We start from the raw sequence: 24,905 nt of genomic DNA on the forward strand, positions 1-24,905 counted from the left end.
ATGAAAAATTTTATCAAATCTTTATTGGCCACTGCCCAAAAATATTTTGTAAAATTTTTTGTGGGGAGCATGGGGGCTATGTAAGTAGGCTGTTTAGATTTTTATATGGGTAATGCCACGTAGCGCTCTATATGAAAATCACTGGCTGTGCTGTGTGCAGTATGTGGCTAGTTTGCATTGTTGTCTGCCATTGTTGTCATGAACTGCTACAGCTGGATGTGAACAGCGCGTAGCGTTGGGCAGTTGGAGGTGAGCCGCCAGCAGTGGTGGATGTGGGCAGAGAGATGGCGGAGTTTTGATAATTTGTAATACTGGATGTCAATTATGAATATTAAGGTAAATACATTGTTTGTTCTCTATTAATATCTTTCATTTGCTAACCATCCCTATCAGTAGTTAGTGCCTTCAGTAGTTTGAATCTTTTATTTAGCTGGCAGTAGTGGCGCTCGCTGTATTGCAGTAGTTCGAGCAACGAAGATTTTTGTGAGGTAAGTGATTTCTGAAAGGTATAGTTTAATGTTACTCAGGGCCATTCTTTTGCAGGGATTTTTGATAGTCAGATTGCGTTGCGCTAAAATTATTGTGTGTCAGGTTAAGCACAGTCTTGTACAATTGTTCTAAGGGGACGTTTCATATTGTACAAATTGTTCTAAGGGGACGTTTCACATTTAATGTGCATCTTTTTGTTTTGTACATCCTAATTGTTAATGACAATGAAAATGGCAGACAGAGTATAAGCGTGATGGTTAATTTGCTGTTGAATAAACAGTTCAAAGGTAAATGACCAATACTACAATGTTTTGTTATAAATGCAATCGTCCTAGACTTGCAAAACTTATTCAGGAAACAATGCAAGTAAACCTGAACACTTACATAAACTGCAGCTATCAAGCTCAGACACTCGTAGGGTTGTCTGGCAACTTTTTCACTGGCAAGCGAGCTACCTTCTTCATGGTATCGGTGTGACGTTTCTGTAGCTTTACAACAGGTACGTGGATGTACAACCACATGCGATCGGTTTATAACTGATTAACATAACAAGCCTTCAGAATTACACAGCCAGTGCACTAGAGGAGGAAACTAACAAAGGTTCTCAATATACCAAATTCTAACACAGACTCACACATGTATATTTTGGACAGGATGTGGCGACATAAGCTGACGAAGCACCACTTCCATATACTGTATGTACTTATACCCATCTTGACGCTGCTCAGCCAATGCTCGCAGAAGCGGTGTTGGATGTCATTGTGGAATGGCTTTGCTTTAGCGCTGTTGAGAAAGAGAAACGCGAAACATTAGTTCCATGTGTATGCCTTTTTCTTGTTGATCATTTAGTTAGCCATTATTGAATCGAGGCACTATAAACCCTAAAAGTTCGTATGCCTTATATTGCTGTATCTTCCTTTCCCCTAGCTTCGTATCTTAGTTTCTATGAAACAATTCGAGCAACCTTACGGCGCTACTGTGATCTGTTTAGTTCACTATGAGGTTCGCTCCTTCAAAGCATTACAGTTCAATTTTAATTTAGTTCAAAGTGGTGCAAATGGCTCTGAGCACTATGGGGCTTAACTTCTGAGGTCATCAGTCCCCTAGAACTTAGAACTACTTAAACCTAACTAACCTAAGGACATCACACGCGTCCATGCCCGAGGCAGGATTCGGACCTGCGACCGTAGCGGTCGCGAGGTTCCAGACTGCAGCCCCTAGAAGCGCTCGGCCACTCAGGCCGGCTTTTAGTAGTGAACTAGTAGTGCTATTAATGCCAATAACAAAATCAGTAGCAGCAATGCTATAAACTTGTATTTTCAACACAATAATGTTACAGGAGGAAAGGATTCTAATTACTAAATAGTTACTTTAGCTTGTAGATACTAAAAGTAAGTTTCTAAGTAGTTATAATTAATAGACCAAAAGTAGAGAGATTGGTGTGAATACCATTACTTTATCATTTAAAGTAGCAAACCTGTGTGTGCAGCAGCGGTAAATAAATAAAGGTTTTTATCAACTTATCTCGTGAGATGCAATTTATGAATAATTTCTTTGCTGTCCAATGATGATTAGTGCCACATTATTTCCTCATAATTCATCTACCCTTGTAATTTTGATCATCTTCATTTTCATCGGGTTTTTAATGTTCCTTGTTTCTTTTTTCTGGCTTTGAAGTTGTATAAAATCCACGTGTACGCAAATGAAAGATTAAAAGCACCTCTACCGTAAACATAAAACACAAGTGTACTTTCTTTGTATGGACCAGTTTTCTGGTGCCTACCTATCTTTGCTACACAAAGTGATCTCTCTTCCTGGGCAACAACCCTGTTTCTCTCCACCACTGTATCAATACTGCCAGTAGTTGTTTGTTATCCTCTCAGATTAGATTTGTTTTATTTGACCTTCAATAGAGTTAAAAATTGATTAAAAACAAATAAATAATACCAAAAGCTATTGTCAATTAATTATAACTTCCGAAAGAAGGGGAAGGGTGGTTATTCAGAAATTACATAAATCTAATGTCGTAAGTTGAAATCACAACACGTGTTGGTGGCCCAATAAATGGGATAAGTTCTGAATATGTGGGATACAGCCGAGCAACTTTTCAAGAGTTACTCAGATAATTTAAGTGACATGACGCTCGCTTTTAGCTGTATCTGTTTGTTGTGCTGTTGAAATTTCATCTTTTATACCACTTTTAAGCATAACATTTAGTATCACGTTATGGTATAAAAGCAGGTTAAAAATAAAATTCTTGCCACTTTTGACGGTAATATAGTAACTGGTTGCTATTAACGACGTGAGTAGGTTTGTTATTCACACGGAGGTTGAATTCAGCCAACTTTGCCCTATATTGACTGAATGCAACCTAAACGTAAATAACAAATCTACTCACATAATTGATGACAACCGTTGGGTGTATTGTCCTCAAGAATGTAACAGCCCTGCAAGAACGTTATTTCCAATCTGTTCCTATATAATAATATAACATTAAATCTCATGATTGAAAATGGAACAGAAGAAAAAATTGCAATATTCCAATAAAATAGTTACCGGTACACCTAAAAGCGAGCATGACATGATTTAAAACGTTCATAAAAGCTGCGGACCCATACCACAAGAAGTAACTGAAATGTAGTTTGTAATTGGTTGATATGACTACTCACATTCTCCGGTCAGATGTTATTTAATGATACAATTTTCCGAGAGTCTGAACGGAAATGCTCCAAAGCTAACCTTCAACGCACTTTCTTACAATGCTTGGAAGATGTGCCGATGATTCTAAGTCAGGGGTTGGCGGAACACTTCGCACGTTAGGGACTGAGACTCGACACTTCCACTGACGATGGATTGCGGTTAGCCCATTCCAGCAGGACATCAATTCCCAGATACGACGTCGACGGATTTTTGAAGGGCTTACATGAAGGGCCACCGAGCTGCGATGGCGTCGCCGACACTTTCAATGCCCCCGATTATCGCAGTTACTGAAACCGCACTCCCATCTGCTGGGATACCAGGTCGCGCACAATGGACTGCAATGATTTACTGTTCGGCGTATTGGGCCTAATGTTCTCAGAAACTTCTTACAAAAAGAGTTGTGTTCAGTAGAGGCACAGATGTTTAACAATACTGCGACAATAGTGTATGTATTTGAATAGAACGATATTAGTAGAGCTACAGCTACCGCACAGAGAGAAAAGGCAATGACACACAATTTCATTGACTGAAAGAGTAGCTTATGTGCGACTAATTTCGTTATTAAGCTCAATTTAAGACGCTAAAGCACATTTCTTTTGCCGATTTTCTCTTAAAAACGTACTGCGTTATAAAGTCCGAAGATTTGTTTGATGCAGCCCTCAGATACATACATTAATTTAAACTGTCTGTTTACGCTATATTAAGCTCCATTAAATCACTCAACTACTTTTTTAACTACGAAAATTTTCAGTCAGAATGTCGCAGTTTTCAAAGTGAATGATATACTGATTGCATAGATCCGACACGCTTGTCATTCAGGCAGGATTTTTCCAAAGTGACGGTGTATTTGTGCACCACATACAAACGCAGAAACAAAACATGTTTTTTGTTCTCAGCTACATTAAGTTACTTCCAAACAGTAATTTAGCTTTTTTTGACGATCCGCATGTCAATGGAAAAGAACGATTATAAAGAGCGCTGCACAGCGAAATGCTTTCATACACATTTAGTATTATCACTGTCGAATGGCTTGTTCCTAACTGCATTAATTTTGAAACTGCATTAATATTGGAAGCACATACAACGGCAAAAAATTATAACACAATTGAGAGCACAGCCGCACTTCACGCTTAAATCTGTTTGACGGTAATTCATACACGCGACAGAAAGTGAACAAAGAGTTTACTCGATGGACGATGGAGGTCCGTAAATTGCAAATACATCCAAAAAATACAGTCTCTAAAGGTGGTACCGCTCGCAAATAAACTGCTGTCCGAACGACATTGTTTGCCAATGCATGCGATGGTTAGATATTTATATTTACGGTATTCAAATCTAATAAAATGCCTGAAAATATTGAGGCAGCGCGATGTTACGGTACTGGTTCCACTTCGAATTTTTCGTTGGTATTTTTTTTATCGGATACCACACTTTTTGACAACGTTCTCGTCTGTTTTCAGTGTTGTTACCTCTCTAAAACAGCAAATTTTATTATTCGAAGTTCACGCACTTTTCCCCCAAAATGAATGTCAACAGTGCAGCGGAAGAGAAAGACTGTTTGGACAAACTGTGTTTTGCGGCATTAGATATCAAGATTATCTGTTCATCAAAAGAAACATATACATATACATATAGTAAACCGGATGATGAATTCTTTGTTTCTAAATAGTAAAACAAAAGTTCACGATAATCTGTTACAACTCAAGCGACCAACCACAAATCAGGCAGCGGTTTCTGAAGACGCACAATTTTAAACTACGACAGCCTTAGCGGTGTTGTTTAGAACATTTTTAGTTGAGTTGCAGATGTAATTAGTAGCCTATATTTACCAGAGGTATGTATATTTGATGTCTGGGATAGCCATTTTACTCCATTATACTGCAGAAGTAAATTAACATCGAAAGAAACGTTGAGTAACAGAAGAAATAAATCAGTGTATCGATGAAGGAATGAAGTACAAAAACATTCAGCAAAGATCACTTAGAAATCAAATAGAGCAAGTGCAACGAAGTTAAAGCGAAACTTTACAAGAAAAGTACGAAGAATTCGAAAAGCAGATGGCTATCGGAAGGTGAGACTTACCTAATTATAGAGCCTCAAATTTATTTGAAGGGAATTTAAAACGAAAGGGATCAAGTTTAAAAGGGTAAAAATAATTTCTCTGGTTAATTCGGACGAGAGAGCGGGAGGAAGATGTGCGTTGAGCGTCTCTACGAAAGAGAGGAACCAATTGAATGCATTTAGAAGAGGAAATGAGTGCCGTTTTGAAACTTATAAGAGATCCCGAGTTACAGAGGTTTACATTTCGTAAGGTCATTTGGGAGAAGTTATTGAAGCACATTTCGTAAGATCATTGGTAAAAATTCTACATCTACATATATACTCCGCTAGCCACCAAGCGGTGTGTGGCGGAGGGCACAATTCGGGCCCAAGTCATATTCCCCTCCCCCCTCTGTTCCACTCGCGGATCGCGCGAGGAAAGACGGCTGTCTGAACGCCTCAGTACGAGCTCTCATTTACCTTATCTTTGAATCGTGATCATTGCGCGATTTGAAAGTTGGTGGTAATAATATATGCTCTACATCCTCGGTAAAGATCGCATTTCGGAATTTAGTGAGCAGCCCCTTCTGTTTAGCGCGCCGTCTACCTGCAAGTGTGTCCCATTTCAAACTTTCAACGAGATTTGTAACGCTCTCGCGATGGCTAAATGTACCACTCATGAATCTTGCCGCTCTTCTTTGGACCTTCTCAATCTCTTGAATCAGACCCAACTGTAACGGTCCCATACAGACGAACAATACTCCAAGACTGGACGAAATAACGTATTGTAAGCTACTTCCATTGTTGAAGGACTGCATCGCTTCAGGATTCTACCAATAAACCGCAATCTGGAGTTCGTCTTACCCGTTTCTTGTGTAATCTGAGATCATTTCGAACAGTTGCCGGCCAGTGTGGCCGAGAGGTTCTAGGCGCCTCAGTCTGGAACGCGCGGCCGCTGCGGTCGCAGGTTCGAATCCTGCCTCGGGTATGGATGTGTGTGATGTCCTTAGTTAGTTTTAAGTAGTTCTAAGTTCTAGGGGGATAATGGAATGTAGTCGAATTAAGTCGGGTGATGTTGAGGGTATTAGATTAGGAAATGAGACACTTAAAGTAGTAAAGGAGTTTTGCTATTTGGGGAGCAAAATAACTGACGATGGTCGAAGTAGAGAGGATATAAAATGTAGACTGGCAATGGCAAGGAAAGCGTTTCTGAAGAAGAGAAATTTGTTAACATCGAGTATAGATTTAAGTGTCAGGAAGTCATTTCTGAAAGTATTTGTATGGAGTGTAGCCATGTATGGAAGTGAAACATGGACGGTAAATAGTTTGGACAAGAAGAGAATAGAAGCTTTTGAAATGTGGTGCTACAGAAGAATGCTGAAGATTAGATGGGTAGATCACATAACTAATGAGGAAGTATTGAATAGGATTGGGGAAAAGAGAAGTTTGTGGCACATCTTGACCAGAAGAAGGGATCGGTTGGTAGGACATGTTCTGAGGCATCAAGGGATCACCAATTTAGTATTGGAAGGCAGCGTGGAGGGTAAAAATCGCAGGGGGAGACCAAGAGATGAATACACTAAGCAGATTCAGAAGGATGTAGGTTGCAGTAGGTACTGGGAGATGAAGAAGCTTGCACAGGATAGAGTAGCATGGAGAGCTGCATCAAACCAGTCTCAGGACTGAAGACAACAACAACAACAACAAGTTCTAGGGGACTGATGACCTCAGATGTTAAGTCCCATAGTGCTCAGAGCCATTTGAACCATTTAGCCATTTCGAACAGTCACACCCAGATACTTGACGGACGTTACCGTTTCCAAATACTGGGCATTTATTTTGTACTCGTACATTAATGCGGATTTTCGCCTTGTTATACGCAGTAGGTTACACTTACTAATATTGAGAGATAGCTGCCAGTTGTTACACCACCCATTTATTTTCTGGAAATCCTCAATGATTTGTTCACAACTTTCGTGTGATACTACTTTCCTGTAGACTACAGCATCATCGGCAAACAGTCTAAGGCCGCTATCAGTACCAGCAACCAGTCTTTTACGTAAATCGTAAAAAGCAGAGGACCTATTACGCTGCCCTGGGGCACACCTGAAGTTACACTGGTTTCTGTTGAAGTCAACTCATTTAGAACGACATACTGCTCCCTGTCTGTTAGAAAACTTTCTATCCAACCGCATATGTCATCGGATAGACCGTAAGCGCGAACTTTTTGTAGCAATTGACATTGCGGAACTTAGTCGAACACCTTTCGAAAGTCGAGAACTATGGCATCAACCAGGGAGCCGGTATCTAGAGCCTGTTGTATATCATGCACAAAGAGGACCAGCTGTGTCTCGCAAGACCTCTGTTTCCTAAAACCTTGCTTATTTCTGCAGAATGGCTTCTCAGAGTCTAGGAAGGTCATTATGTCTGAACACAAAATATGTTCCATGATACTACAACAAATCGATGTTAGTGAAATTGGCCGGCAATTATGTGCATCCGATTTTCTACCCTTTTTATAGATTGTTATGACGTGGCCCTCTTCCAGTCCCATGGAACTTTCCGCCGTTCCAATGATCTCTGATAGATGACGGATAAGAATGGTGCTATATTTGTAGCATAGTCAACATAAAATCTTACGGAGATATCGTCTGGGCCAGATGCCTTCCTGGTGTCTAAGGATCTTAACTATTTTACAATCCCAGATACACTAAACACTATGTCAGCCATCCTTTCGTTCGTTCGATAATTGAAAGGGGGAATGGTGCTGCAGTCCTCTATCGTGAACGAGTTTTTGAAAGCAAGGTTTAGAATTTCGGCCTTCCGTTTATCATCATCAGTTACATTACCCGTACTGTCAGCAAGAGAAGGTATTGAATTATTTGTAGTGTTCACAGTTTTCACGTACGACCAAAATTTTTTGTGATTATTTTTAGAATCTGCAGATAAAATATTGCTTTCAAATTCGTCAAAAGAATCTCTCATTGTCCTTCTGGGAGCTGATTTCATTTCGCATAATTTCTGTTTGTCAGCGGGGCAGTGACTACGTTTAAGACGACTGTGCAAAATTCTCTCTTTTCTCAGCAACATCCTAATATGTTTCTTGTACCAAGGTGGATCCATTCCCTCCCTTATACTTCTGCTAGGCACATACTTCTCTGGCTGAAGCTGAAGTTCGTATTTGGATTCGATAAAACTGGGGAAATGCTATCGGAGTTCCATACAATGCCTAAGGCTCGGTCACAGTGGCACCGATATCTGGTTCTAGGCGCTTCAGTCGGGAACCGCGCTGCTGCTACGGTAGCAGGTTTGAATCCTGCCTCGGGCATGGATGTGTGTGATGTCTTTAGGTTAGTTAGGTTTAAGTAGTTCTGAGTCTAAGGGACTGATGACCTCAGATGTTAAGTCACATAGTGCTCAGAGCCATTTGAACGATATCGGTGGTTTCCGCCGACAACCGACATCGTCAGAAGCAGGCCGATCTTTCCGAATCAGTACACCAATACGTGCATGCTCACGATATAGTCGATCTCACCACCTGAAGTTATAGACTCCGGACGACAATCAGCGAAATGCGAATCAGTCTGTTTTCTTCGCTGAAATTGGTCAGCGTTCTCACGCACGAAATATGGTATCTGAAATTCCATACGCTTTGTCCAAGAAATGAATCTGTGGTATCCTGAGGATGAAAAGTTTCATAATCGAGATACCGTTTGGAGTCTATAGTCCGAAGCTGATTCACTGGAAATCACAAGTAGGTTAAATATTTATCTAAAAATTTAGGTGTAAACTATAAACTCAATAATAATTTGTTCAAGTAAGGAGGGTGGCATATCTCGTGCTTAATGTCACTGTAGTGCTACTTAAAATCCGTCTTGATTGCAATTTTTTTTTTAAATTCATATGACCGGTTTCGGTTCATTCAGAACCATCTTCAGATCTGATATTTCAGTTACAGGAGTAACCCGTCCAATTCAGCAACTTTCACATGCTTTTTTTTAATGTGACGTAGCATGTGAAAGTTGCTGAATTGGACGGGTTACTCCTGTAACTGAAATATCAGATCTGAAGATGGTTCTGAATGAACCGAAACCGGTCATATGAATAAAAAAAAATTGCAATCAAGACGGATTTTAAGTAACATTATAAAATCACTGATTGCTGTTATCCCATAAGACATTATGTCTGGTTTTGCAAAATCACTGTAGTGCATCTCTTTTGGATTGTGGTAGGTGAGCATTAGCTGTCTACAAATTATTATCACTGCTTCCTGTCGTTTTTATGTTTGTTTCATGGTTGGAATTGGCAGCTCAGGGGGCGTGGCACACGTGCGGACTGCGGCTGGATGACGCCGGTCAGAGGGCAGCGGTAACGGTAATGCCAGCCTCTGTGCCAGGAGCAATTGTCCCCTGTGGTACCGCAGCCCACCTTTCGCCGCAGGGACTGAGCCGTATACGTCATCTGTTTGTGAATCGTCTAAACATTTTTCTGAGTTTTATCGACTTTATAACTGTTAAATACGAAGGAGAGAATTGATAGGTAGAAAGGGTACATTGAAGGCCTCTACGATGGGGAAGACTTGTCTAATGGCGTGATAGAGGAAGAAACAGGAGTCGATATATAAGAGACAGGTGATCCAGTATTAGAATCGTAATTCCAAAGAGCTTTGAAAGACTTAAGACCAAATAAGGCAGAAGGGATGGATAACATTGGATCATAATTTCTCAGTTCATCGGAGAAAGGCAACAAAACGATTATTCACATTGGAATGTATGAGTCTGGCGATATTCCATCTGACTTTCGGAAAAAAAACATCATTCACATCATTCCGAAGATTGCAACAGCCGACAAGTGCGAGATGTGTCTCCCTCTGGTGGGAAAGGGGAAAGGTTGCCTGTTCACGTGCATTTAAGGGGCGCTATGAGCTCGCCAGTCAGTCAGTCTGGGGCCAGTCTTCGTCCCCAGCTTGTTAGTCTGTCTCTCGTCCACATTTGTTCGGCAGTTAGTGTCTGTCTGTCGTTTGGAGTGCTAGTATGTCTGTCGTTCGGATCAACCTTTAAAGCAGGCAAAATGAGAGTATTTCCGCTCCGTCAGTAAGAGGACTCTGTTGAGTGGTCGCCCGGTCGGGGCTTAGTTCCTGCATCTGGGTCTGCGCGTTAGGCCGCCAGTCTGCTCGAGTTTGCTCAGGCAATGGTCGTTGGCGGTTGGATCGATCGGTTGGCCGGTAGCGCACTGAGACACAAGATGACTTGTCCGTCTTGAGCGTCGTCGCATGTGAGGTCGCCACGAGAGTCCAGTGGGCCGCGCCGTATAGCGAGGGGCAGTGGCTTCGCGGTCAACACGAGAGCAACAGGAGTCAACCCACGACATAGGTCTGGCCGGTGCGAGCTGCGACGCCGTGAGACGGAAGATCGGCGCGTCTTCCTGCCTCCGTTGAAGCGGCTGGCAGCGGACGGTTCGGGAGAGCTATTTGAGGGTGTTGCGCCAGGTCTTCTCGAGAAACCGCAGATTATTAGAAGTGATTGGTGATATGTTCTGTGTTTTACTCTTGTTAAGTCGTGATGGCTGGGTGTTGTGTGCTGTTCTTAGGTTAGTTAGGTTTAAGTAGTTCTAAGTTCTAGGGGACTGATGACCATAGATGTTAAGTCCCATAGTGCTCAGAGCCATTTGAACTCTTGTTAAGTTCTACATGTTTTCTCGGTCAGTCTCACGTCCCCAGCTTGCTCGTGTGTCTCTCGTCCGCATTTGTTAGGCAGTTAGTGTCTGTCTGTCGTTCGTAGCTGCCTCTGTCATGTTTGTCGGATATGGTGTGTTAACCAATTTATTGCTTGGAGTGAAACGGCTTAATTCCTGAAATATGTTTTGATCTTGCCTATCATCTTGAGAGGCGGTATCTGTGTACTGTAGAGCATGTTAACTTGTTTGGCCAACCTTGTATAATTTTATATAACGTTGCATTTCATCGGCTTTTATTTAAATGGTCATTTAGTATATAAAGTTGCCACCCTTTGACCGTAAGACTTTTCTTAGATATTAAAATCAAGTTGCACCTTCGGTTTCAAAGTTAATGTTTTAATTTTAGTGTTTTGTACCATTTCCATCCCTCCTACGGGGTGCATAGTTTGTGTGCTTGTGTGAATTGTTAAAACTTTTAGTTTAAAGTAATCTGGTGTGTTGCAAATTTGCACCAGTGTAGTCTTTCAGAGGTTGTTGTGAGCGGTCGTAACTACGGCCGTGTCAAAAGGGAGCAGCAAGGTTCTCAGCTCGAAAGCTCATACAGTCAAAAATTTGTTTCTTTCTGCCTCTGAATAAATTGTAACTTGATATTTAGAGGGTGCTTTCCGATTATAATTTTAAATCTGTTTCTTTTTTAAAAAAAAGCTTTAGGCACCATTAAAGTGAATAAATTACAATTTGTTAAAAAGGAATTTGCTTATGATTTCATCAGTTACTCCCTGGCAACTACTTCCAGGCTCACACAGTGTGATTAAATGTGTTAATGTTCCTGATGAATCGCTAGTAAATAAAATAAATTCTTAAGCATATTCCTTGTACAATAAATAATGGTTCAAATGTGTCAATTGTTCCTTAGCAGTTGTGAAGCAGTGCACAACGACAACTGTTCCACATTCTCTGGTCGACAATCGCCAAGCAGCGCTGCCAGCCGAGCCCTGAGGAAGCATGGCGTGTGACCCTCTTTCGCATTTGATTCAGTTCTGAAACCTTTCCTGCATATTATGAGCAGTGTGTTTTGTGTAGACGAAGCAGTTCCAAGACCCTCTGTGACGTATTGCATTTAGGTATAAATTATTTTTACGTTTTTCGGGCATCTGTGTCAGCGACTGAACAGTACCGACAGTGCCACCAATACTGGTACAGCGGTTATTTTCCGCACACACATAAAATTGACACTTTACATCCCCGAGATGCACCCAGCAGCTCGTGGCCTCCTCGAGCCTTAATGCCGGAACTGTTTCTCGCTGGAGAGCACTCGTCCGCCCGCCTCTCGCCGGCAGATGGAGAGCGGGAGGCGGCGTCGCGCGCAGGCGGCTGTTTCTGCCGCGCGCTGACAGCTGACAGTCGGCCGTGATTGCCAGGGCTGCCACTTGCCAGGGCTGCCACTGCTCGAGTCGCGCCGTGTCGCTTCCACTCTCCTCCACTCGGCGCCCGCGCGCTACCAGACTCGGAGGCGGAGGCGCCGGCAGTCGATCAAAATACCAATATGCGGCGGGGCTGGCGGGCGGAGAGGGAGCGAAAGGGCGCGGCATTTCCAGCACGTGGCGGCCACGTGGCAAATGTCGTGCCTGCTGTTCCTAGCCTGCGAGGCACGTCGAGCCGCGCAGCCTGCAGCGTACTGCGTCATCAGAAGAGCAACCGCAACACTGCGAAACATATCCAGAATGCCTCTGACGCTCAAAGGAATTTTGTTCGGAAAGTTGGCACCCTCGCGTCCAAGGACAAGGTGGTGGTAGTGGAATGCACGCTCGTTTGCCTCAGTCGGTAAGGGAACTCTTGTTGCTGAGCTGCGTTGAAATCAACGTCTCTATTCCAAACCCCTTCATTTTTAACGAAATAAAAACGGTTTGCGAAGATGATGTGATGACTAGTATTGTTAAATGGTATTCGCGAGTGCATAACCGTCTCGGAATCCGCGGCTGCATTTCGTATATAAAAAAAAAGTTTTTGGGGCGTTTCTCGACAACGGATAAAGATTCTAGATAAATGCCTACACACTATACCTTGACCAGTTTGTTGCTGTCATTTATTATATACATTTCCATCATACTGGATTTCACGTGTAGAATCAGGGTAAATTTGAACCTCTGTATCTTGGAAATGGATGAACATATAAAGAAAATTTTCTAGATTGTTCGAGATCGGAACCTGAGGAACATGTAAAAAAATCAGTCAATTTACTAAAACGGTTAATATGGAAGGCCTACAACGCCCTCTACTCCTTGTGGTGAGGACGCCGTTGCCATGGATTATAAGGCGTATATCAGGCGCCCTCTAGTCTGTGTAGCGAGGAAGCCGTCGTCATGGTAGCAGCTGGTGTAGAGGGCGTTGTAGTCCTTGCATATTAACCATTTTAGTAAATTGACTCAAATGTTTTCTACGTAAATGCATGAATAGATATATTATAATACAAGACGACATCACTTTTTGTGTACCACAAATTGTTTTACTTTATATTATAGCACATAATGTAATATACTTTTATGAATTTTACGAGTTGACTACGGAACATTTGTAATTATTTTATAATTAACACTATAATTGTAACTATTTTTAAATGGAATGGTTCAGTTTTCTGTTATTTACTGTCCCTTAAATTTATGTTAAACTAAGGTGACTAGTAATTACATATAATAAACTGTATTAAATGCCGTTGATCACCGCTGGGGGTGTTGCCGTCTATTCACGTGATCTCAGTACGCTGTTTAAGTCCATACGAAACGTTAGTCTCGCATAGTTTCCTGCCGTTATGTAGACAGGAGTGACGCCACCAGCAGTCGACCAATGGGTAAGATATTTTAAATTTTCGTAGTTTTAGCTGTTGTATAATAGAGTCTTTCTTACGGATATCTATAATTTCACAGTGTAAAGGCCCAGAAGATGACCTCTACGTCGGGTTGAAACCGGTTGGCGGTATAATAGAAATAATAACAAATGCGATTAAGACTGTTTTTGAATAATTGATTAATCATACTAATCGCTGCTTCATCTCCACAACCATGTTGTACCAAAAAGATGTTATTTAGCCTACGTTCTGCGAGTAGTAATAGAGAATAGAGCCATTGCATGTAGCAGACAAGGAAAGTTTTGTTTCTTCCCTTAAGAGAAATACAAATTTCTACTAATCTGCAAGTTTAATGTGCAGATTATCCTGAATTCCTGCTGCTGGCATCGCAGCTCCTCTCCTTCTATGTTTGTGACCGCGCTGAATCCCAAAGCAACCGATACAACAGGACCAGAACTCGGTGGTGAAATTCTGCCGGTTTTCTGAGTTTTGCAGCCCAGGGAGTGTGCACATGCCCAGCAGGTAGAGCCCGCATACACGGGGCATCAACTAGTTGTATGTGGTGTTTCATGTATGTGCCAAACCTGGCGAAGCCTAATTGAAGAAAGTAAGCCCCTTTTGTTATTGTGGAAATTTGTTTTTGTGTGTCTTTTCCCCCTTCTGAGTTATAACTGTCTCTGTATTTTGTTTTGGTACACATGATCGGCAGGAGATTTTAGAATACTGCTGGAAGAACAGTAGTGACGTGTTTTAGTCTAGCGGTGGACCGTGAGGCTCTTTCTAAAACAGGTTGCATTGCTACAGGCTTGACGCCTCAGAAACGCCAAGGACGAACACTAAGGACCATTTCACTAGCTTCCTGCAGCATTCAGACACTTCAAAGTCTACATCTATACTTGGACAACATATGCCACCGTTTTCAGGAGAATATGTACTGTACCCGAATCATTTTCTACTCTTTCCGTCAGAATTGTGTTCAACTTCAAGATCAACGTAAATTCGTATTCCTCCAGTTGGCGTACCTTGATCATTAAGCATGATGTGTGATGGGAAATACATATCTTGACGACAATTTTTTTAAAAATATTACATATTTCAAAACAATTGTTTAGTTTCTGACAGTCAAAATCTCGTTAGTAAAATAAAAGACTTGTATTGTGGTCAAAATACAAGATTGATTTCGTTAGGTATTGAAAATATTTATAGGTACGTACCAGTGCAAACAACTCTGGATATTTTACGATAAAAGTTCACTCTTTTTAAAAAAATACGTTACTGACTTCATGAGCCTAATTAAAATTTTAGTCGACTTCAATGACAGTTGTATCAGCTACCCGACGGTCTGGTAATGGGTAATCCATTAGCTGGTATTCTCGCAGAGATATTCATCAATTTATTAGAAGAAATTTAAAAAAAAATTTCAGCTGCGTCTCCTCCAAAGCAAATTTAAATGTAACGTAGCATTTTTCTACTAATAATAGTTAAAAAATAGTATTATTCATAATTTGAAGGCGATGCATTCTCCCCTACAAAAGTCAAGTGCCTATAGAATCAGCTGTGACTCATGTCCAGCCTATTAAACAGGACAAACAGGAAGAGTAATTTCTATTAGATACAAAGAACATCTATTAGGCAAAAAGGTAAAAACATATATAATTCGTTCTTTGCCAATGATTTATTAATTAGAGACCATAAGCCTAAAGAAGTTCATGGCGTCAGTATCCTGCACACCGAGAAGAAAGGCTCCAGATTTAATGTTCTTGAAGAGTTAGAAATTTTCAAACACCTTTCTTTGAATGATGGTTTCATTTTAAATGAACAGGTACAGATACGTAATAAAAACCTTTTTTAATGGCAAAAAGCCGTTACAAAGAAATGCCTGAAGTTGACTCCCCCTTTCTCTCAGGGCAGGTTCAGAAGTGTCGTTTTCCTTCATCTCTTTCATTCATTCCATTGTAGTTATTCCGTAGAAAATGTACCTCATATTTGCTGTTACACTGTGTTACATAATCTTTCACTTTGCATAATACTGGCTACTGATATATCAGGTAGCCGGCCGCTGTGACCGAGCGGTTCTAGGCGCTTCAGTCTGGAATCGCGTGACCGCTACGGTCGCAGGTTCGAATCCTGCCTCAGGCATGGATGTGTGTGATGTCCTTAGGTTAGTTAGGTTTAAGTAGTTCTATGTTCCAGGGGACTGATGACCTCGGATGCTAAGTCCCATAGTGCTCAGAGTCATTTGAACCATTTGATATGTCAGATAAATACTTATATTCTGTTTCAACATTTTTTTGTAAATTAAGCAGCTGGTATCTTCGACTGTTACTACACCGCGTGACTAATTTCATCTCCACGTTCTGGCAACTTCTCTATGTGAGCCTCTCAGGCTGATGCCACCTCTAGTGACTTGTTGTTCCTCTTGTAGGCTTAACGGAGTGTACTGCGCTACTCCATGTAACTATAATTTTACAGGGAATTACCAGCTTTATGTCAGTTTTAATTGCTTTAATTTTATCGGATATTAACACTAACTTGTTAAGAAAATATTTTTAAGTGACAAGAGCATTGTTGCTCTTAAATTTGTTCGTCAGTTGCTACATGTGAATAAAGTCTTCTTAAAAGTCGACTTGGAATAAAAACTGTTTATTCCTTAGTATTTCTCTGTGTTAACATTTATTATATTCTTTTTGGGTAGTTGTGGATTTTCCGGCGAAAACACACATAGTCGGTGGCGAATTCTGGAAAAAGCAAAATTTTGTTGCAACATGTTGGGTGTTTTATACTTATCAAATTCTTCTACGGTTGCTGTCTCTCGGTCATGTTTAAAACTTCCTCGACAAATGTTTCAGTCTGGTTATCCGATTCTCACTGAATTTTGCTGAGCACGTCTGTGTTTGCCCTGGCATTGGCTAATAAAAGTAGTGGCAAATCAGTCAAGTTTGGGGGGGGGTGGGGGGTGGGAGGGATGAGCGGAGTTAGAGGACAGCGTTTATTGTTGCCAAATTTTCCATTACCTTCTTCTTCTATGACATTACGCAGCATTACCAGATTTCTCCCTCCAGTCATCCTTCCACGCTGAAACGCCCTGCTCAACATGCAGGACAGGACAGGTAGTCTAAATTGTGGAAAGGGGCCAAAATAAGCGGCTGTCAGTTACACTCGAACATACAACTTTATTTATTTGACCAAACAAGGAAATTAAAAAAATAACAGCGCATTAATTTTTGGAACTTAAATACCGGCTGAATGCGCCATACAATCTCATGCCTTAACGGCAAGACCAATTTAAAATCGGCTGAAAGCCAATAACTTAAGACTCAAACCGAAATCAGAAATTTTAAAAGGCAGAAGGCATTATCTTGAGTCAGTTCTTTCAATTGGGCTGAAGGCCAAAACAATCTCACACCTTAAGAGCAAAACAACTTTAATTTAAAAAAAAAAATCGGCTGAAGGCCCACCTCTTAAGTCTCAAACCAAAATTAAATTTTTAAAAGACAAAAGGCTTTATCTTAAAACAATTATTTAATTAGGCCGAAGGCCCAAACAATCTGACACCTTAAGAGCAAAACAACTTTAATTTAAAAATCGGCTGAAGGCCCATCGCTTAAGACTTAAACCAAAATAAATTTTTAAAAGGCCAAAGGCCTTACCTTAAAACAGTTCTTTAATTAGGCTGAAGGGCTAAATAATCTGACAGATTAAGAGCAAAACAACTTTAATTTAAAAATCGGCAAGAAGCCATACAAACACAAACAACAAGAACAAATAAGAAAAGGCAGTGCACCTAACGGCGCTCGGAAGTTTCCGAGCGTTGGCCTGGAATTCAAACACTAACGCTCGCTTAGGTGAGACAGGCACTCGGCCCAACCGTTCTCGGTCAGACGACAACCCAACCGGCAGACAGTCAACGGACCCACTGACAAGATAACTTCCACTCTACCCGACCAGCACACAACAGGAAGTTCATTGGATCAACGTAGAAGGTATTGGCACCCACAACCAATTATACATTGAGCTGTCAAACCACACACCGTGCTGGAGAGCGACAACACGATGAGGAAAATACACTGCCTGAACTTACGTCAACGGTCAGGGTAGGTAACCGGAACGTTAACGGCCACAAGGTAGAAGATTCCGCCTGTGCAATAAACACAGAATAGCAGTCAAGGATTAGTCCAACGCATAACATGAGCCAGCCACAAGGTAGAAGATTCCGCTGGTGCACTTCAATACAAACTAACCAAATACAGTTAAACTCCACTGGAGGGTGGCTAAAATTTTCCAACTTGAAAACACAAGTTGTTCCTCGCGGTAATGTCCCAACAGCCGACAACGAAATCCAAAAGACACAATGTGAACAGTCGTGACTTGCTGGTAGATTAAGTCAAAACTCAACATTCGTGTCCAGGATCGGTGAGCTACAGACCTCGTAGCAATGGGAACAGCACCACACACGCATGGACGCCGCGAGCGGCCTCGGCCAAACTACACCACATGGAAATTTCCTCGCTGCTCCACGCCAACCGACCAACTGCTCGCACACAGCACAGCCGGAAACTATAAGAGCCAGGCCGAAGATAGTACAAGGTGCGAATATCGATACACACCGCTGCTGCCACTAGCGGAGAGAGAGGATAACAGCACAATCACGATAAGCGGGGGAGACTAAACACAGAATAGCAATCAAGGATTAGTCCAACGCGTAACATGTGCCAGCCACGGCTCACACACCTCTAACGTGATAGTCCAGGAGGGCGGAACTTGTCCTAAGTATACAATGACAGGAAATTAAAGAATCAGCTTACTTATCTTAGATTTTAATGATTGTAAATTCAAAAAGTCGATTGTTCTAATGAGGAAATCAAATAGCCCAGATCCCATAATTTCAAAATGAGGGGATACTGAAATAGTCCACGTGTGCTACGTTCAAAATCGAAGATGGTGGAGCTACGCCACTTGTCCTAAGTCTAGTGAATTCCTATGGGACCAAACGGCTTAGGTCATCAGTCCCTAGACTTACACACTACATAAACTAACTTACGCTAAGAACAACACACACGCCCATGCGCGACGGAGCACTCGAACCTCTGGCGGGAGGGGCGGCGCAGTCCGTGACATGATGCCTCAAACCGCACGGCCACCCCCGCGGCCGTAAGTCTAGATTGGAGCGCCAAGCTGCCATTATAAAATGGTGGAAAATTCGAACGGGTCTCTTCCTTTAAGTTTAAAATGGTGATCATATGTTCCATGTTCAAACAACTACCCCTCCAGTTTAGAATTCCAAGACCCAGCCATCAAAAGGGCCACTTGTGTAGCCGCCACAATGCAACATTGCAGGACACTTTGTAAGTAGGCTATTCAGTTTTTTATGTTGGTAACGCCACGTAGCGCTCTATATGAAAATCACTGACTGTTCAGTGTGACGTCTGTGGCTGGCTTGCATTGCTGGAATATTTCCTATTGTAGTGTTGGGCAGTTGGATGTGAACAGCGCGTAGCGTTGCGCAGTTGGAGGTGAGCCGCCAGCAATGGTGTCTGGGGGGGGGGGGGGGGGGGAGATGGCAGAATTTTAAGAGCGGACGATCTGGACGTGTGTCCGCCAGAAAGAGTAAATTTGTAATACTGGATATCATGAACTGTATATATTATGACTTTTGAACATTATTAAGGTAAATACATTGCATGTTCTCTATCAAAATCTTTCATTTGCTGACTATGCCTATCAGTTGTTAGTGCCTTCCATAGTTAGAATCTTTTATTTGGCTCGCAGTAGTGGCGCTCACTGTATTGCAGTAGTTCGAGTAACGAAGATTTTTGTGAGGTAAGTGATTCATGAAAGGTATAGGTTATTGTTAGTCAGGGCCATTCTTTTGTAGGGATTATTGAAAGTCCGAGTGCGTTGCGCTAAAAATATTGTGTCAGTGTACTGTTGATCAGAATAAGTAAAGAGAGTAATGTCTGAGTACGTCCAGTTTTGCTCAGCTGTTTGAAAATCAAATAACGTAGAGGTTTACCAGCACAGCAGTTCACTAATTTTCTGAGGCGATATTTCAACTTCTAATGGATTTTCCCTCGCAGCCTGCCGTGCTGAATGTGTGCTGCAGGAATAGTTTTATTTCTTTGTTCAAAAACAACTGTGGAGGGCGTCAGCAGTGGGCGAGCTGATGTGAGGTCTCCAATGTGCCGCCATTGGGGCGGTACACTGCTGGAGAGTCGCACCGTATGCTCCAGCAGAAGAATCACAGGTAATGCAGGCCAGCGACATGCAGAAGCCTCCCGCCGCCGCGGCGCTGTATCGCGACGCTACTGAATACTCACTCAGCAGTCTACTATGCCACTGGTAACACACAATTCCAATTGCTGACGTGTCTGGGAGCAATTTCTAACCTCTTTCTCGTCACAAATGCTCCGTGCCTATTTCTAAAATATCTTTCCGCACGTATAGGCATTGATTCTAGAAGTTTTATGGCTGTACATCACTCTTCTCAGTTTTCTGGGGTAGTAAACGTGCTGCACGTCTGAGTGTCAGAACCTGCTAGATTGGTGAGATTTCGTCATCTCTGGGGCAGCATTAGCGTGAAACGACCCCCCCTTTTTTTTGTGATCATCAGTCTACTGACTGGTTTGATGCGGCCCGCCACGAATTCCTTTCCTGTGCTAACCTCTTCATCTCAGAGTAGCACTTGCAACCTACGTCCTCAATTATTTGCTTGACGTATTCCAATATCTGTCTTCCTCTACAGTTTTTGCCCTCTACAGCACCCTCTATTACCATGGAAGTCATTCCCTCATGTCTTAGCAGATGCCCTATCATCCTGTCCCTTCTCCTTATCAGTGTTTTCCACATAGTCCTTTCCTCTCCGATTCTGCGTAGAACATCCTCATTCCTTACCTTACCAGTCCACCTAATTTTCAACATTCGTCTATAACACCACATCTCAAATGCTTCGATTCTCTTCTGTTCCGCTTTCCCACAGTCCATGTTTCACTACCATACAATGCTGTAATCCAGACGTACATCCTCAGAAATTTCTTCCTCAAATTAAGGCCGGTATTTGATATTAGTAGACTTCTCTTGGCCAGAAATGCCTTTTTTGCCATAGCGAGTCTGCTTTTGATGTCCTCCTTGCTCCGTCCGTCATTGGTTATTTTACTGCCTAGGTAGCAGAATTCCTTAACTTCATTGACTTGGTGACCATCAATCCCGATGTTCTCATTTCTACTACTTCTCATTACATTCGTCTTCCTCCGATTTACTCTCAAACCATACTGTGTACTCATTAGACTGTTCATTCCGTTCAGCAGATCATTTAATTCTTCTTCACTTTCACTCAGGATAGCATTGTCATCAGCGAATCGTATCATTGATATCCCTTCACCTTGTATTTTAATTCCACTCCTGAACCTTTCTTTTATTTCCATCATTGCTTCCTCGATGTGCATATTGAAGAGTAGGGGCGAAAGGCTACAGCCTTGTCTTACACCCTTCTTAATACGAGCACTTCGTTCTTGATCGTCCTCTCTTATTATTCCCTCTTGGTTGTTGTACATATTGTATATGACCCGTCTCTCCCTATAGCTTACCGCTACTTTTTTTCAGAATGTCGAACAGCTTGCACCATTTTATATTGTCGAACGCTTTATCCAGGTCGACAAATCCTATGAAAGTGTCTTGATTTTCCTTTAGCCTTGCTTCCATTATTAGCCGTAACGTCAGAATTGCCTCTCTCCTCCCTTTACTTTTCCTAAAGCCAAACTGATCGTCACCTAGCGCATTCTCAATTTTCTTTTCCATTCTTCTGTACATCATTCTTGTAAGTAGCTTCGATGCATGAGCTGTTAAGCTGATTGTGCGATAATTCTCGCACTTGTCAGCTCTTGCCGTCTTCGGAATTGTGTGGATGATGCTTTTCCGAAAGTCAGATAGTACATCGCCAGTCTCATATATTCTACACACCAACGTGAATAGTCGTTTTGTTGCCACTTCCCCCAATGATTTTAGAAATTCTGATGGAATGTTATCTATCCCTTCTGCCTTATTTGACCGTAAGTCCTCCAAAGTTCTTTTAAATTCCGATTCTAATACTGGATCCCCTATCTCTTCTAAATCTCCTGTTCCTTGTTCTATCACATCAGACAAATCTTCACCCTCATAGAGGCTTTCAATGTAGTCTTTCCACCTATCTGCTCTCTCCTCTGCATTTAACAGTGGAATTCCCGTTGCACTCTTAATGTTACCACCGTTGCTTTTAATGTCACCAAAGGTTGTTTTGACTTTCCTGTATGCTGAGTCTGTCCTTCCGACAATCATATCTTTTTCGATGTCTTCGCATTTTTCCTGCAGCCATTTCGTCTTAGCTTCCCTGCACTTCCTATTTATTCATTCCTCAGCGACTTGTATTCCTGTATTCCTGATTTTCCCGGAACACGTTTGTACTTCCTCCTTTCATCAATCAACTGAAGTATTTCTTCTGTTACCCATGGTTTATTCGCAGCTACCTTCTTTGTACCTATGTTTTCCTTCCCAACTTCTGTGATGGCCCTTTTTAGAGATGTCCATTCCTCTCCAACTGTACTGCCTACTGCGCTATTCCTTATTGCTGTATCTATAGCGTTAGAGAACTTCAAACGTATCTCGTCATTCCTTAGTACTTCCGTATCTCACTTCTTTGCGTATTGATTCTTCCTGACTAATGTCAGAATAACTTCAGCCTACTCTTCATCACTACTGTATTGTGATCTGAGTCTATATCTGCTCCTGGGTACGCCTTACAATCCAGTATCTGATTTCGGAATCTCTGTCTGACCATGATGTAATCTAATTGAAATCTTCCCGTATCTCCCGGCCTTTTCCAAGTATACCTCCTCCTCTTGTGATTCTTGAACAGGGTATTCGCTATTACTAGCTGAAACTTGTTACAGAACTCAATTAGTCTTTCTCCTCTTTCATTCCTTGTCCCAAGCCCATATTCTCCTGTAACCTTTTCTTCTACTCCTTCCCCTACAACTGCATTCCAGTCGCCCATGACTATTAGATTTTCGTCCCCCTCTGCATACTGCATTACCTTTTCAATATCCTCATACACTTTCTCTATCTGTTCATCTTCAGCTTGCGACGTCGGCATGTATACCTGAACTATCGTTGTCGGTGTTGGTCTGCTGTCGATTCTGATTAGAACAACCCAGTCACTGAACTGTTCACAGTAACACACCCTCTGCCCTACCTTCCTATTCATAATGAATCTTACACCTGTTATACCATTTTCTGCTTCTGTTGATATTACCCGATACTCATCTGACCAGAAATCCTTGTCTTCCTTCCACTTCACTTCACTGACCCGTACTATATCTAGATTGAGCCTTTGCATTTCCGTTTTGAGATTTTCTAGATTCCCTACCACCTTCAAGCTTCTGACATTCCACGCCCCGACTCGTAGAACGTTATCCTTTCGTTGATTATTCAATCTTTTTCTCATGGTAATCTCCCCCTTGGCAGTCCCCTCCCGGAGATCCGAATGGGGGACTATTCCGGAATCTTTTGCCAATGGAGAGATCATCATGACACTTCTTCTATTACAGGCCACATGTCCTGTGGATACACGTTACGTGTCTTTAATGCAGTGGTTTCCATTGCCTTCTGCATCCTCATGTCGTTGATCATTGCTGATTCTTCCGCCTGTAGGAGCAATTTCCCACCCCTAGGACAAGAGAGTGCCCTGAACCTCTATCCGCTCCTCCTTTGAAAAGGCCATTGGCAGAATGAGGCTGACTTCTTATACCGGAAGTCTTCGGCCGCCAATGCTGATTATTTATCAAAATTTAGGCAGTGGCGGGGATCGAATCCGGAACTGAAGACGTTTTGATTATGAATCAAAGACGCTACCCCCAGACCACGGGTCTCCCTCTAGAACAATTTATGAATTACTGCGCAGGTAAACCCCTTACGTTATTTGATTTTCAAACAGCTGAGCAGAACTGAACGTACTCAGACATTTCTCTTTTTACTTATTGTGATCAACACTAAACTGACACACAATATTTTTAGCGCAACACAATCTGACTTTCAATAATACCTAGAAAAGAATGGCACTGACTAACAATAACTTATGCCTTTCATGAATCACTTACCTCACAAAAATCTTCGTTACTCGAACTACTGCAATACAGCGAGCTAAATAAAGCATTCTAACTACTGAAGGCACTAACTATTGATAGACATAGTTAGCAAATGAAAGATTTTGATAGAGAACAAACCATGTGTTTACCTTAATAGTGTTCAAAATTATATATATATATATATATATATATATATATATATATTACAAATTTACTCTTTCTTATGGCCACACGTCCAGATCGTCCTCTTTCAAAGCTGTGCCATCTTTCTTCCCACATCCACCACTGCTGGTGGCTCACCGCCAACTGCACAACGCCAAGCGCTGTTCACATCCAACTGCCCAACACTACAATACCGACAATTCCAACAATGCCAACAAGACACCAACTGCACACAGCACAGCCAGTGATTTTCATACGGAGCGCTACGTGACGTTACCAACATAAAAATCTAAACAGCCTACTTACATGTGAACAGTTTTTCCAACAAAAGTTGTTCTCCATGATGTGATGGTTCAAATGGCTCTGAGCACTATGGGACTCAACTGCTGTGGTCATAAGTCCCCTAGAACGTAGAACTACTTAAACCTAACTAACCTAAGGACATCACACACACCCATGCCCGAGGCAGGATTCGAACCTGCGGCCGTAGCGGACGTGCGGTTCCAGACTGTAGCGCCTAGAACCGCTCGGCCACCCCGGCCAGCACTCGAGGTTAATAGCCATACAGAAGTGGCATAGGGGAAATGTGTTCATAACGGTTCATTGGTAGTGGTATTGGTAGTAGAAGTGTGTCATCCTGGATAAGTATTAAATACACCACACGTATCTTTCTTTACGACCACAGACTGCTCCTTTCCTAATTGTTCTTTACAGTGCTCTAGTACACAACTGGGCACCTCTAGCAAGCAACATAATCAGTTGGAATATCTGTAATAATAGAAATAAATCTCTACATCTACGTCATCTACGTGATTACTCTGATATTCGCAATAAAGTGCCTGGCAGAGGCTTCAATGAACCACCTTCAAGCTGTCTCT

Source organism: Schistocerca cancellata, chromosome 8 (genome assembly GCF_023864275.1).
Source record: "Schistocerca cancellata isolate TAMUIC-IGC-003103 chromosome 8, iqSchCanc2.1, whole genome shotgun sequence".
NCBI classification, from domain to species: Eukaryota; Metazoa; Arthropoda; class Insecta; order Orthoptera; family Acrididae; genus Schistocerca; species Schistocerca cancellata.